This window comes from Petaurus breviceps, unplaced genomic scaffold, assembly GCF_028583685.1.
Source record: "Petaurus breviceps papuanus isolate PSGF00001 unplaced genomic scaffold, PetGlider_PUasm1.0 76, whole genome shotgun sequence".
Taxonomy (NCBI): Eukaryota; Metazoa; Chordata; class Mammalia; order Diprotodontia; family Petauridae; genus Petaurus; species Petaurus breviceps.
In genome coordinates, this window is record NW_027186473.1 from 34,935,338 (window position 1) to 34,950,664 (window position 15,327).

The window sequence follows — 15,327 nt, forward strand, 5'->3', positions numbered from 1 at the left end:
CCTCTATCATCATCCCCAATAAACTGGAAACATTTCTAATTTTCCAGCGTGTCATTATAACTTGTCAGAGTCATGAGAAAAGACAAATAGAATAATGTTGAAGCACTAATCCTTAATCACACTCAGGCTATGGTACTTTAGGGATGAAAGTCCTACCACTTTCTGTTGATCATTATTTTGCTAGTAGGCTATTTGAGATAATCACAGAATCTCAGAGCTGGAAGAAAGCTCAAAGGTCATCCCATCCAGATCTAGTACAATAAAAATCCCTTGGACAACTCTCCCCGTCCTCCCCCATAAAAAGAGCTGCCTTCATCCTTGATGTTGGTGTTAAGGTCAGCCACCATTTTAGTTTCCATATTTTGGGCCTCTATTCCCTAGTTCCAACACCCCTCTCGATCTGTCTCTCTGGAACTTTCCACCCAGAACTTGACAAGGAAGAAGGCATTTGAGGGTCCTCTTTCAAAGAGCTCTTTGAGTCCTCCTTTCTTATCAGAGAATTTGTCATAGATCTGGCGGATGTCCACCACTTCAAGGTAGGGGTCACTGTAGCTGGGATTGGACTGGCCAATGTGTACAAATAGGTGATTGTTATACATGTCTGGGTCTTGTTGCTGCTCCAAGCAGGCAGAGAAATCCAACATTCAGAACTTGGAGCTGGCCAGACATCGGCCTTGCCATGGAGTGGTCGACAGCGACGGGGTGGAACCAGCAGGAGATTCAAACCCTGGCAGAGGGAATGGAGGCTGTACAGCATAGGTTTGTTGAGAGAAAGGTTTCACATCATGGGAAGTTCCAGCTTGGCCTGGCAAAGTTCCTTGCCAAAACCGTGAGACTACTGGGTAGGCTGGTCCCCGGGTAAGGGCCATTTTATTGTGGAAGGCTGTAGCAGAGATGATCTGAGTGGATGACATGGCTGCCATATTATGCAGGGCTTTGTCCTTAGCTGCGTGGTCCTTTAACTTGGCTTGGATCTCCCGAGCACTTCCTGGTTGGAGTTTTCCTGATCTGGAGCTTAATATAATGAGCAATCAGCTCATTACAGCCATACATCTTGCCCTCATCTGATAAGATGATCTTGCACCTGCCACAACGTGGGTAGATGGCAAAGGCTTCTTGGAAGCTCTGTTCAATGTGAGGGCTCCACACACCCTCTCCATCATTGTCGATGGGTTTGTCCAAAGCATCGCTACCCTCAGAGATGTTGCTCCCCTCAGGGGAGATGGGAGAGCTCCACTCATTGGAGTTAATGGTGTCAGCTAGGCCCCCCAAGGCTCTGCTGGGAGAAGGACCTGTTGGACCTGTCCCGGGATGGGGGATGAGAGAGGGATGATGTGCTAAGTGAGTGCTGAGGAGCACTCTGAGATGCACCAACTCTTCTCCTAAACAAGGAAAGGGGCAGGAAGACCCTGGAAGGAGACTGCTAGCCTGTGGAAGCTGAGAGGTGGGGGGTGGCAGGAGGCCGGGCTAGGATGTTAAGAGCCTTGGGGAGGCTGCTGTGCCTCACCACCCCCCTGGCCTTAAATTTAAAAGTAGGAAGCCTGGTATGTGAGGAATGAGGGCTGGTATGAGATGCATGCAGCTGAGGGAGGGAGTAGAGTTAGTCTATTTTTTAAGGTGTTGTTTTCCTGAGTCAGGCTGTTGACTCTCATTTCATAATATTCTTGCATCGTTTTCATTTCTCTCCTCAATTTTTCCTCCACGTCTCTTATCTGTTTCTTAAGGTCCTCTATGGACTGTAACTGGCTCATATTTTCCTTTGAAGCTTTTGGTGCAGGAGTTCTGACTTCACTGTCTTCTTCCTGTTCCATGCTTTCCTCCTTTTTGTCCACCAAATAGGAGTCTAATGTTGGAATCTTCTGTTTGCTTTGTTTCCTTGGCCTGGTCACGTCGCCCCTCAGTCACTTGACCCCTGGGCTTTTTTGCCACAGTAGGACTCTGCCACCGGACAAGGGAGCTTTCATTCCAAATGCAGGGATTTTCTCAGCTGCCGGAGGTATTAGATGGGTGCCCTCTCTGAGGCCTCCACACACTCTGGCAAGCTGGACACACAACCCCAGGACCTCCACCCTAGACTGCAATCCACATCCAAGAAGGTTAAAGCAAGAGTGATTACCCCTCAGACTGGTACTTGGTCCCCTGATACCCTGCAGGCCAAGAGCTCAAACTGCCCCATGGTGCTGGCTGGCTGTGCGGGGCTTCTCAGTGGCTTCTCACCCCGGGGACAAAAGCCATGCACTCCTACTTACTGCATCCCAAAGTCCAGACTGCACTGACCTCTCACTTTGTGCTTTGCATCTATGTGTTGATAATTCTGGAAATGGCCACAGCTGCTGCTGATCTGGAGTCCTTTCTGCGTGTGGCTGGTCAGACCCGACCTGGGGCTAAAACCTCCAGCTCACTGGGGCCTGGGCTTGGCTCCCAGAGCACTGCTCTGGCCAATTCCTACCAGCCTGCCAGGATGTCCTCAACAGGACATTTTCTTCTCTGTGTCATTTTGTGGGTTCTTCAGTTACAAAGTTTGTTCAGAGTCCCCTTTTGACATTGATTGGGGAAGGTGGAAGCCGGAGCCAATTGGGGGTCCAGCTTCTACTCTGCCATCTTGACTCTGCCCCCTCCTTTTAGTTTGTTCTTACAGGAAAAAAGAAATCTTTACTGATAGGCAGCAAAGAGCCGGAAGGGGTGTGGAAGTGCTGAGAGCCTTAATTACTGGGAACAGAGAAAGCAAAGCATTAATCAGGCTTACAGATTTGGGGACCATAAGGATCCTGACACTGGCAGTGTGACATAGGTAACTTTTGTCATGTGGGGTTTTTACTCCAAAGAGAGCACTGGGTATTGGACATAGAGTGTTGCAGAGAGTTCTAGTTACAAGAGAGAATATGTGGATTCAGCAGTGATTCCACTAGTCAGGTCTCAAGAGGAACAAAGAATAGGTTTGGAGAACAAGGTATGGATATTTGGTTTTGGAAGGTGCGCATTTGTAAAAGAGACCAATAATTGCATAATGCTGTATACTAAGCCTTGAAGGCCTTACACAAGTATTGCTTCAGGATACTCTGAAATTAAACTTGCTCAGGTGTGATAGCCTGGCCCACATCCGTCTATCTATGGTTTCAATGGCCATATCTGTGAAGATGACTTGTAAATATATATATCCCTACCACAATTCTGTCATGTGCTCTAATCTTGGTTTTCTAGTTACCTGCAAGAAATCTCTATCTTGACATCCACAGACATTTCAAATGCAACATGTGTAAAAAAGAAATCATTATCTTCTTCTCACAACCCACCATTTGCTCTACCTTTTCTACTTCTGTTGAGGGCAGCTTCCTCCTTTCAATCACCCAGATCTGAAAACTTGGAGTTATTCATCATCTATGTTTTATTTCCCTTTATTTCCCACCCTCCATTTAATCAGTAACTATGTCCTGTTCATTCTACCTCCAAAGAATTTCATGCATTTGTTCCTTTTCTCCTTAGAAATTTGGTCATTTTTCCTCAGTTTCCTCTGGACCTATTTCATTCTCATTCTAGTTTAATTTTAGCTGCTTGGGTTGTGAGAAATCTTATAGGTTTTACTTCCATTAGAAGAGATGGATCTTCTCCATTGGGGAGATGGGAGGGAGTGAGGGAAGAGTTTACTAGGAAATTCATATAGCTCACACAGCATTAATATAAGATTTCAACATCTATTTTGTGGGTTATTTCCATAATTCAATTGCTTTCCATTACTCCTTCATGGAGTCTTTCATTGATCTCTCCCTTTACACAGATTCCAAAGAGATATTCCTTAAGTATAGCTCTCACCAAGTCATTTCTTTTCTCAAAAAAGTTTCAGTGGCTTTCTATTCCTATTAGGAGGAAGTAAATACGCTACTTGGTATTTAAAGTTCCCTCCAAATTGAATTTAGTCTACATTTCCAAGTTGATTACACATTGTGCTCCCTCATGTATTTTAGAGTCTTGTCAAGCCCGAGGGTAACTTGCTGTTCCTTATGTAGGATATTCTCATATCTTACCTTTGTACCTTTTCGTAGATTGTCCTCATTGGGACACTTGAGTACCTCAAGGTACTCTTCCTTTTCACCTCAGACACAGAGAATCCCATCTTTCTTCAAAGGACCTTTAAGGGCCACCCCCCCCCCCCCAGCCAGGAGATTTTTCCAAGTGTCCAACTTCCTCAATTTTTATTGCTCCTCCAAAAGTATTACTTTGCATTATATATATACTCACACACACATGTATACATGTAGTATATGTATATGTGTGCATATGTAGAGATATATCTATATGTGTATGTGTTTTTTTTCTCATCTGTATACATTTTGATTTCTCCCAGTAGAATGTAAGCTCTTAGAATATAATTGCATTTTGTATACTCCAGAAACTAGCAGAGTTCGGCACACAGTTAGCATTCAATAAATGGTTGTTTTGTTGAGCTGAATCATGAGTCAGTTTGTAACTTTATTCTGGTGTCATGTCCAAGATAGTTTTACAGAAAAAAAAATAATTATAATGCTGCTGACTGTTACTTTTCAAAGAGAAAAAATAAATTTATTACAAACTATAATTGTGAATATGTTAAAATGACAAACCCAATTATCAAGAATAAAAACATTTGATTGATGAACCAAATATCGGATCCTTTCTATGTATTATATGTACAGTAAAAATGTAGGTGTGTATTATTAATATCACAATTGCTATTAGCATCACTATTTTACATGTGCGTCATTTTTGTATGTGTATGTTTTACTTTGTTGTTTTTACTTGAAAGAAGGAAGTAAAGAAACAGCCTCAAAATATGAATTTTGCAAAGTTTGAATGAAATACCTTGAGGACTTGAATGCTAAGAAATATGAAAGCTGGATATTGGCAAACATGCTCAGCATTCTTTTGATACTACAAATTTATGGCTTACCATTATGATTATTAGGTTTATGTTTAATAGCATACAATCTTCCACACTCTCTATGTCCCTTATCACTCTTCTTGCATTGTGTTCTTTCCCATAATATCATATCATTTCTCATTCTGTTTTGACAGGATGAACTGAAGTGATATAATAATATAATATTGCCTTACACAGTGCATCACTTCTGAAATGATGCATCTTTCAGATTAAATATTTGTCTTACTTTCAGGCTATAAATATCTAGTATACAAAGTGGATGTTTATTAGCTTATTCATCATTCACTCAAGTGGGAAGTTCAGTTTCCACTTTGATCACAGAGAATAAATGTGCAAAAATAATACTGACAAGAGAATTTTTCAACTAACATATATTCCAACTTTCTTTTCTCTTACCAATATATCAGTGTATACTTACAGAAATGGATTTTTTAATATTCTGAAATTAATTTAACAAAAAGTCAAATGCTGTTTTGATGTGTAAAAATTGAACATACCCAAATTCAGGGCTCCTCATAAACAACTGAGCATTACTAAGAGGAAGAAAAAAAAACTGTGTCTTCTTCCTAATTAACCTTCAATATTCAGCAAGAAAATATGCTGACTGCATGATAGTTGTCATATAAGTCCACAGAGGGTCTCTGACATCATCAGCATAGGAATTTCCTCTACTAATGCAATTTATAGCTTCTTTTATCATTTAAAGTTTAAAGAATAGAAACTTTTCAGGCACAAAGAGATTAAGTAACATTCTCAGTGTCACAGACCTAGGAAATGTTGAATCTGGCCAGATGTTTAAATGTAGAGAGGAAAGGGAGTTGATTAAGGAGGGCAGAGCAGGGAGTCCAGTGAAGAGGACCAAGGGGCTTGCTTAAGAAGGAGCAACTTGAATCTTGATCTCCTTGATACCAAGCAGAACACTAGGTTTATTCTGTCACTCTATCTCCATGGCAGTTGCTATTCTGTGGATATCATAAGCAATCAGCATTTCTCAAACATCTACTTTTTTCCCATTAATAAACTATAAAATATACTCGATTTTGTTGTTGTTGTTTTGTTTTGTTTTGCTCACATTGTTTCCCTACATTTGATTGGAAGCTACTTACGGGTAGAGATTATATATGCTTTTTTTCATATTAGTGTCCCCAACTCTTAAAAGAGTGCCTGGTACACAGGAGGAACTTAATAAATGCTTATTGACCACCTGGAAGCAAATCGTTCAGAATTTCATGCTTAGTGAGCGCCAAGTCTGGGACATGAACCTAGGTTTTCTGAATTCAAGACCACTATTACATACCTTTGTCTCTAGAGATTTTAGAATTGATGTCTGGAGGAAAACACACAAACACACGTGTGTGTGTATGTGTGTGTGTGGGGGGTATATGGCAAAAACAGAGTCTTGATGGACACCTATCTTAAATTATTGGGGAGAAAAAATCCATGGAAAAAGAGAAAGGGTGGGGCTAAAGAGTTTGAGAGAGAGTAGTCTCTCAGAAGTCAAAAGAAGAGATATCATCTACCAAAAATATGTTGGTCAGTAGTGGCAAATGTTACCTACTTAACTACTAAACCCAGAAAAATACTAGGGAACAAAAAAATGGATTCTTTTTTTTTTTTGACAGTAGGGGGATGTTCAATGCTAGAATATGCTTTCATGGGACTCTATTGAATTTCCCTTTCTCCAAAAATCATTAAAACAGGAAAGAATACTATTTAAAATCATTTAGGTATTGCCTGAAGGCAGGGGAGAAAATAGATAGTCTTGTAAGGTTCCCTCCTCTTTGGATGTGGATTTTTGTAGACTATATCTTCAAAGTCATAGAAACAAATATATGTCATCACTTTAATTTTGATAAATCATTCTAAAATGCAAAAAATAATTTAGTAAATAAAATAATAGCAGATCCTTAACAGAATTCTCTCAGAATCACAGAAACTCATGGCTTCTTTCTCAGGAAGATCTAGGCTTTTCTTTCTCTCAATATAATTCTCCATGTTATCAGGTCAGAATTTCGTAGCTAAAGACTGCCTTTCAGCACCCAATATAATAATTGCAGCTTTTCCACTTTGCATTTGATGGAGGAACCAGGAGGTTTGAAAACCTACTTTTCTTCTTTATCTGCCTGAACTAGAGAGTCCCTGGTAATTAGAGCAATTAGTGAGATCGTGCCTTCCTCCTCACTCTTTTTTTGGGTGTCAGGAGAAGAAATACAACCCCTACACTACATTTACTTAATTGCTTTGGGTGTCAATTATGCATCATTGCTTAGAATACAATTATTGGCATGATGATGGCTGTTTTACTTATTCTCTAATTTTGTTCATTCCTCTAGTCATGTTCGTAATGCTTATTTTCTCGGGCAAAACACTATTTGATATTTATTTAATTCTCTTAGACTCTTAATCATGTTGTTTTCCCATTACATGGAAAGTCACAGTCCATATTTTTAGGATTAATCTGGAAAATATCTGAATTACAATATGAATGAATCCCTTATTCGATTATTTCTAGCTTATATTTACATTCTTCAAGAAAACTTCAGTTTCTAAAATTTTCTCTTCATCTTCTATGTGTATGCATTTGGAGATAGACAGGTAAACCTTTTAAATGAAGCTATTAATAAAACACTTAAGCAGTGTTGACACATTGCCCCTCACCAAAATTTAAACTGAACAAAATAAATAAAATGTTTTAATTCCCCCCCAAAAAAGTTTTGTTGACATTTGTTTATTCTACCTCAATTTCCTTAGATCCTCTTGCTCAATTTCCATTAAATATTTTTGTAATAGAAAAAATAATTTAGCAAAATTAACTGTTAAAACAAGAAGAGCTGACAGTATGTGCAGTTTTTGAATGGATATACCTCTGCTTTTCTATTAAGAGAAGTGTGTTTCAGTGTCTATTGTCTGAGACAAAGAATAATTAATCAGAGCACTTTGCCTCAGTTGGGATGCCTTTCAGTTTTGTTTTTTCATTCTTTTGAGGCCATCTCATATGCTATTTTGCTTCTTTTTTTTCACTTTGCATCACTTAATACAAGGCTTTCAATTTTTCCTGGGCTTCCACTTCTTTATTGAATCTAATGGAGTAATTATATTTTCTTTCATTCAGAACCCAAGTTCTGTGGTTCCCTGCTTTGTCTTTTTTTTCTCATCATAAAAAGCATTACAATTAATATTTTGGTACATATTCAATTCAGCATTGTAGGATTTTTGCTGTCTTTGATGTTCTGCCAGAGTATCACCATGAGTGGAATTTTTGAGTTAATGGTACGAATAGCTTTCCTAGTTTCCATACATGAGTTAGCCATGCCCAGGGAGACAAACTTTCAACCAATCATCTGACATCGAACTATGTCTCACAGGTATTAGTCAATACTTATAAATAGCTTAAAAAAACTTTTTATTGCTGCCTCCATAATGTCGTAGATCTACAGGAGTAAGTATGGGGTGCCAAAAGGTGAAATGTTTTTGAAATTGTCTTTACCTCCCTCTCCCCCCAAAAAAACCTCAGGGTTTCTGGTCTTACAAAATATTAGTGAAAAACAAGTTGTCTCCAGGTTGGGAGATTCAGGCAGCTTTGAGTGTTCCTTTGGCTCAGTTCAATAGTTTTGTCAGGAAATAATCAAATATGCTGTGCTAATTTTAAGGCTTATATCAAGGTATGGGTAAAATTTTAGACCAAAATGTAGTGACTTAACTGTCTGACAATTTACAGTTCTAGCTGATATCTTCACACCTTCAAAATCTTAGTTGAGGAGTATGGGGATTGAGGTAGGAAGATAATTGGGATTAACACATAAAATCCAGCATTAATCCTTACATACAACCTTAGTATCATGTGCAGTGTACCCTGCCTGACACAATCCTCCCATCAATTTGAACATAGAAAGAAGAGGAATTTTTTGATTTGCTATTATTAGTTTGCCAAGGGATTTCCTCTTTCCTGTGTATAAATGATAGAGAAATACCATAAGACACTAGATGGATAGATGCTTTGGGCCAACACGTGGCCCATGAGTATAGGCCACTGTTCTTTGCCACTTTGTGGTAGTCCTTCCTATTTTTAGATGAAGGATTGTTGGAGATGACCATGACCATGTGAACTTTAAAGGGTAGATGTCAAGGAGCTAAAGTGCATGTTGGGATTTTCTGGAGGACTTGTAAAGATGAGACGATAGCTGAAGCCTAAAAGTGTTACCTGCTTAATCCAGCTCAACTTTAGGAAGTGAAAGTAATAGGAAGTGATTGGCCTTCCCACATTAAAAGAGCACTTGGTAGAGAAATCTTTGTGTAAATTACTTTAAATGTGAGACCATGACGCTGAGACTGAGGTGATAGATTTTAGAAAATGGTCTCTGGTTGTTTTGGTTTGTTGAAGGGACACTTTATAATTTTTTTTTTTTTTAAGCATCGGGGTTAAGTAACTTGCTCAATGTTACATGGACAGTTATTTTTTTGTGTGGGTGCCGAGTATCTGAGGCCGGAACCAATCCCAGGTCTCCCAACTCTGGGGCTGGCACTCTTACTCACTGCACCACCTGGCCACCCCACTGTGCCACCTGGCCACCCCTATAAATTTTTTATTGCTTTTCTTCATAGTAACTTGTCCATGGTCATGAAAGTTAAAAAGAGAAAGACAGAGGGAGAGACAGACAGACAGAGAGACAGAGACAGAGAGACAGAGAGGGGAAGGAAGTAAAGAAGGAAGAAAAAGGCAAGATGATACAGAAATACATAAACTCATGCCTTTTTTATTCTAAACCTAGTATTTTATTCTTTATGCCACATTGTGCTTAGTTTTCAAATCTTAAAGCTATATAAATATGAGCAATTATTATTTAAGCAAAAAAACCCCTTCAACTCAGGAATTAACTTATTTTTATCCTTCTGTAGATTGGTCTTAATATTATTATTATTATTTTGCTTTTTGGAGGGCATTTGGGGTTAAGTGACTTGCCCAAAGTCACACAGCTAGTATGTTTGTCAAGTGTCTGAGGCTGGATTTAAACTCAAGTTCTCTTGACTCCAGGGGCTGTTCTCTATTCACTCCACCACCTAACTGCCCCCTTAATATTATTATTAAAAATTTGTGACATTATTCATAGGAGATGTACAGCAGAGGCCAGAGGGAAATTTTAATACTGAAAAAGTAGCTACAATGAGAATATCTACTTCATTCCTTCTGGTCAGATCAAGATATTTCCCCCCTTCAGGCTATTTGCCATTGCTTTATATAGTCTAATTGCAAATTATTTAATCAACAAGATTTCCCATTACTCATATCATCTAAAATTAAGTTATCTGAACCAACAGTGGTTAATGAGCCATATTTCTGTCCTTTCTGTGTGTGACAGATCAACTGAATAGCTATATAGGAAAAACAATGGAACCCATCCTTTGTCTACTGGTAAAGAGGAGGGATGCATTTACTGAATGGCTACCTGGGTAGTCTCAAGTTAATGTCCTCATAAAAGGTCAATAACATGCTCCCAATTCACCAGTAGGATCAGGCTGGTGAATTTCAGAGCTAAGCATAATTAAAGTATTTTATATTTTGGGATTAACTGTTGTAGACTCATAAAACTGGGTGAAGTTTAGTAGCCCAATAATTAAAGAACACAACATAAAGCTGAAGAAGGTTAGTTGGAATAAAAGAAATAGCATTTTGAAACCACATTCCAGCTTTTAGATCCTCTTCCTAGAACAGATGGATAAAATCTAAAACAAGAATTTTTAATATATTTTAAAAATTTATTTATTTCCTTTTAGTTTACAACATTCAATTCCACAAGCTTTTGAGTTTCAAATTTTCTCCCCCTCTTTATCCTCCCTCTTCTTCCCACATGGCATCATGTAATCCAATATAGGTTATACAAATACCTTCACCTTAAATATTAGTCAAGTTGTAAAGAAGGATTAAAACCAATGGAATGAACAACAAGAAAGAAGGAACAAAATACAAAAGAGAGCAATTAGTTTGATTCAATCTGCACTCAGACTCTGTAATTCTTTCTCTGCATGTTGATAACCTTTTCCATCATGAGTCTTTTGGAGTTCACTTATAGCCTTGCATTGCTGAGAAGATTCCAGTCTATCAAAGTTAGTCATCACAGATACAATGTGTCTATAATTATTTGCAATGTTCTCTTGGTTCTGCTCCTTTCACTCAGCATCAGTTTATATGTCTCTCCAGGTTATTATGAAGTCTGTCTGCTTCTCATTTCTTATAGCACAATAGTATTCCATTACATTCATATACCACAACTTGTTTAGCCATTCCCTAATTGATGGGCATCCCCTTGATTTCCAATTCTTTGCCACTTCGAAAAAGAGCTGCTATTTTTGTACATATGGGTCCTTTTTCCACTGGTCCTTTTCCCACTCTTTGGGATAAAACACTAGAAGTGGTCTTTCTGGGTCGAAGGGTATGCACATTTTTATAGTCCTTTTGGTATAGTTCCAAAATGCTCTCCAGAATGGTTGGATCAGTTCACAACTCCACCAACAATGCATTAATGTTCCAATTTACCCACAGATTCTCCAGGATTTATAGTTTTCCTGTTTTGTCATGTTAGTCAATCTGGTAGATGAGATATGGTACCTCAGAGTTGTTTTGATTTGCATTTCAATAATCAATAGTGATTCCGAGCATTTTTTTCATATGATTATAGATATCTCTAATTTTTTTCTCTGAAAGCTGCCTATTCATATCCTTGGGCTATTTATCACTTAGGGATAACTCAATCATTTTTTAAGCAGCTACTCCATTACAGAATTTATATTAGATGTTGGGGAGACAAAGATTATTACAACACAATCTTTTCTCTCAAGGATTTCTGGAGGAGGGCATAAAACTATAATATAACTTTGATTATAATATATGATACTGTATGCAAAATATTCAAGAGAAGTAACATGACTTAACAGCCTCGGTGTCAGAAATATCTGGGTTCAGGTCTTGACACTGCTACGTTGTACTTATATAAACAAGGGCAACTCAGTTAAATTTTTGGTTCTCCCAAAATTCTCTATTGCTGGAAGTTGCATAAATTGCATAACTGGTATTGATTGTGAGAAGGTATTGCTCTCTGGGGGATCTCTACATGGATAAAATCACCAGGTCATTACACAATAGTAGGTGTATTTTTATGATGACTATTATGCCCCTCTTGTTGAATACTATCCTAACCTACAAAATGTTACTTCCAAGTTCTGAGACTTTGTTCCCTTTGAAAGGCTGTCTACCTTCTTTCACCAACTTTTTTTGTGTCACACTCAACTTTTCAATTCCCCATAGATTATTTATGATTATCTTTCAACTGAAAGTGTTCTCTATGAACTTAATAACATTGTGGTAGCCAGAATATTGCCAAATTTGAGCACTTTTTAAAATCAATCTTTGTACTTCTTAAAATTATTATAATATCTGGCACTGTTTACCACATGTTCAATTTGAATGTCCTCACTTTTTATTCTCTTCCTGCCTGGTTGTGCCTTTTTGGTCACCTTTGGTGGGTCATCATCCTTATTCTCCTCCCTACAAATGTATATATGGCTTAGTAGTCTATCCTGAATCTTCTCTTTATTCTGTGCACTTTTTTTCAGTTCCCATAGGTTCCTTGATCATTTCTAGATAAATAACCCCCAGACCTTTATATTCAGCCTCAATCTCTCTCCTAAGCTTTAAATCTCATATTATCTGCTGCTTGTTGGTCCTATCTAGCTGGATGACCCACGCTCATCTCAACCTAAATATGTCCAGCATAAAACTCATTATCCTCCTTCCCCAAATGCTATCTCCTAACCCATAAATTCTCTCTTCAACAAACAGGTCAAGAATTCATAGATGTCTCTGCCTATGTTTCTCTCAAGGGTATAAATAAATGTTGATATCTATCTTTATTCATACATACATATACATTAGTATCCACATGCATATGAATATTATATATGTGTGTGTGTGTATGTGTATGTGTGTGTGTTGGGTGGCATGTGGATTTATTGAATGACTGGGGAAAGAAAGGTTCCAGCTTCTGAGCATATCATTTTTTTAAGCAATGCATGCCAATTGCATAACTAATCAAAACCAGGTCTCCTCAGTTTGGCACCAATACCCAAATATAGGGGCAAACAAATTGTTTATGCATTAAAAGAAAACAATCAACCAGATATAAATCAAGATCAATATTAGATAATCTGATTTCTAATTGGAGGAAAGATTATGTGTTTTCCAAGTTGGGAGGAAGAGAGTAAATAGTCTTAATTTTCTGAAATCAGAAAAAAAAAGTTAACCCATGTCCTTCCCCTCTCCAAGCATCTGTTTTTCAATCAAAGGATCAGGAAACAGTAATTGATTGACTGCAATGGGTCAAGTTTTCAGATAAGACATATGAGTTGTTTGATATATATGTGTGTATATATATATATGTACATATATATATATATATATTCACATCTGGTTCAATTTTTGAGGTCCTTTCTTAAGGATTTGTAAGCAACTGGTAAAGGAGGTCCAGCTTCCAATCACAAAGGACTAGGTTAAAACAATGCAATAAAATTTTCTCACTATTACCATAATTGAATAAAGTTTTCACACAAGACAATAATTGGAATAGACCCATAAATGGATAGAAAAGGAGCTGAGTGAGATCCAGAACTGTGTCACAAGATGGAGTCATTATGGTTCACTCGATTACCACAATGTATGTGGTTCACATATGCATCTATCTAAAATGCATGTATACACACAATCTCTCTCCTAAGCTTTTAGTCCCATGTTACCTGCTGCTTATTGGTTCTATCTAGCTGAAAGTCTCTTATTCATGTCAAACTCATTATGTTCATCTAAGTATGTATACGTATATAATTTTTTAAAAATAAATAAGATAGAGTTATGGACTGATTAAGCATGTATATATTTTAAAGGTTTTTACATGATAAATTTATCAGGCAGGGCATAAGTAACTTTGAAGAATCAGTAATTCCTTCACGGAAAAGGTATCAATAGAACAGAGTTTTAAAAGCAACAAGAAATGTTAAGAAGTGAAGGTAAGATTGTAGAATATTCTACACATGAGTAACAATAAATGAAAAGGGATGGAAAAAGGCTAAGAACAATATATGAGGAAAAGCAAAAGGAATAGTTTGGCTGGACTATAGCATGTAGAAAGAGAAATAATATATAAAACGAGATGGGAAAGACCATTTTAGGAAAAGTTGTTAAAAGTTGAAATATTAAAAAAGAAAGATATTGATGAGTTTAAGGTTGAATTCAATTCAACAAGGATTTGATAGGAGTTTTCTATTGATCTAGGAAGTGGGGCTACAAAGACAAAAGGGAAACTATCCCTGACCTAAAGGAGCTTTATGAAAGCATAGTCCTTACTCCCAAAGCACCCGACATTTTTAGGTTTCTTTTTTGACTTAATCAGACAAGTAAATATTAGTTATTAAACTACTCAGAAGAGATAAGATCTGATTTTATCAAGAAAAGTGTTACTGATAAGATGGGGTTCAGTGGAAGGAGAGAGTATGTATAAATGTGGGAAGAAAGTAGCAGATATGTGAACTGCTATGACAGTCAATAACTGTCCATGCACCCAGTTATGACTTGACTTTGGAAAAGCAATCACATGTCCATTCAAATAGGTAGATTAGTAGTGGTGTATAGCAGCAGCTCAATAAATATAGGAGGTTTGATTTTGTAATATACTTTAATTAAAAAAGCCAACAGACCCTATTATATATTTCACTTCCTGTCAACTTGTAACCTAATCTATGCTTTTAAAGAAATCAATGCAAGACACTATAATAAAACTATTTGGGAATATTTCTGTAAGATGATGTCTGTATCTTCAGTCTCCTTGGATAACATCACAAATAATATTAACTGAAGTAATAGCATGAAACCTAATCCAAAATATTTATTTGCGTATATACTGCTTTGTACACCAGACTGCCTTGGATGTCACTTGTACTTCTGAAATTATATGAAACAGAAATACTGTGATTGGTTGAAGTTTATAGAAAACAGTCAACATGAATATATTAGGTGTCCATTTCATCCTAGCACTGTGCTAACTGTTGCAGAAATGTAACCAATGGAATAGCTCCTTTTTTAACTTTGCTTTCTTAAATTCTGATTTACATCATTCATTTCTCCCAGATTTTGAGTTACAAATTTTCTCCCCATCTATCCCCTACCCACCGCCCCAAAATAGCTGTCCCACAGGATATCGCCTCCTCCAATCTGCTCTCTCCCATATTTTCTCCTATAACCCTTTTGACTTTTCCAGTGGATCTCTATTCCCCAGTGCCTGTATATCTTATTTCCCAATTACATGTAAAATAGTGTTAATAATAGTATATATATATATATATATATATATATATATATATATATATATATA

General features: G+C 37.4%; 1 pseudogene; it reads right to left on the minus strand.

Annotated features, from left to right (window-relative positions):
- Positions 1 to 251: 251 nt before the first annotated feature.
- The window catches only part of LOC138174949 (transcriptional enhancer factor TEF-3-like), a 99,328-nt pseudogene continuing 84,252 nt past the window's right edge, over positions 252 to 15,327 (minus strand).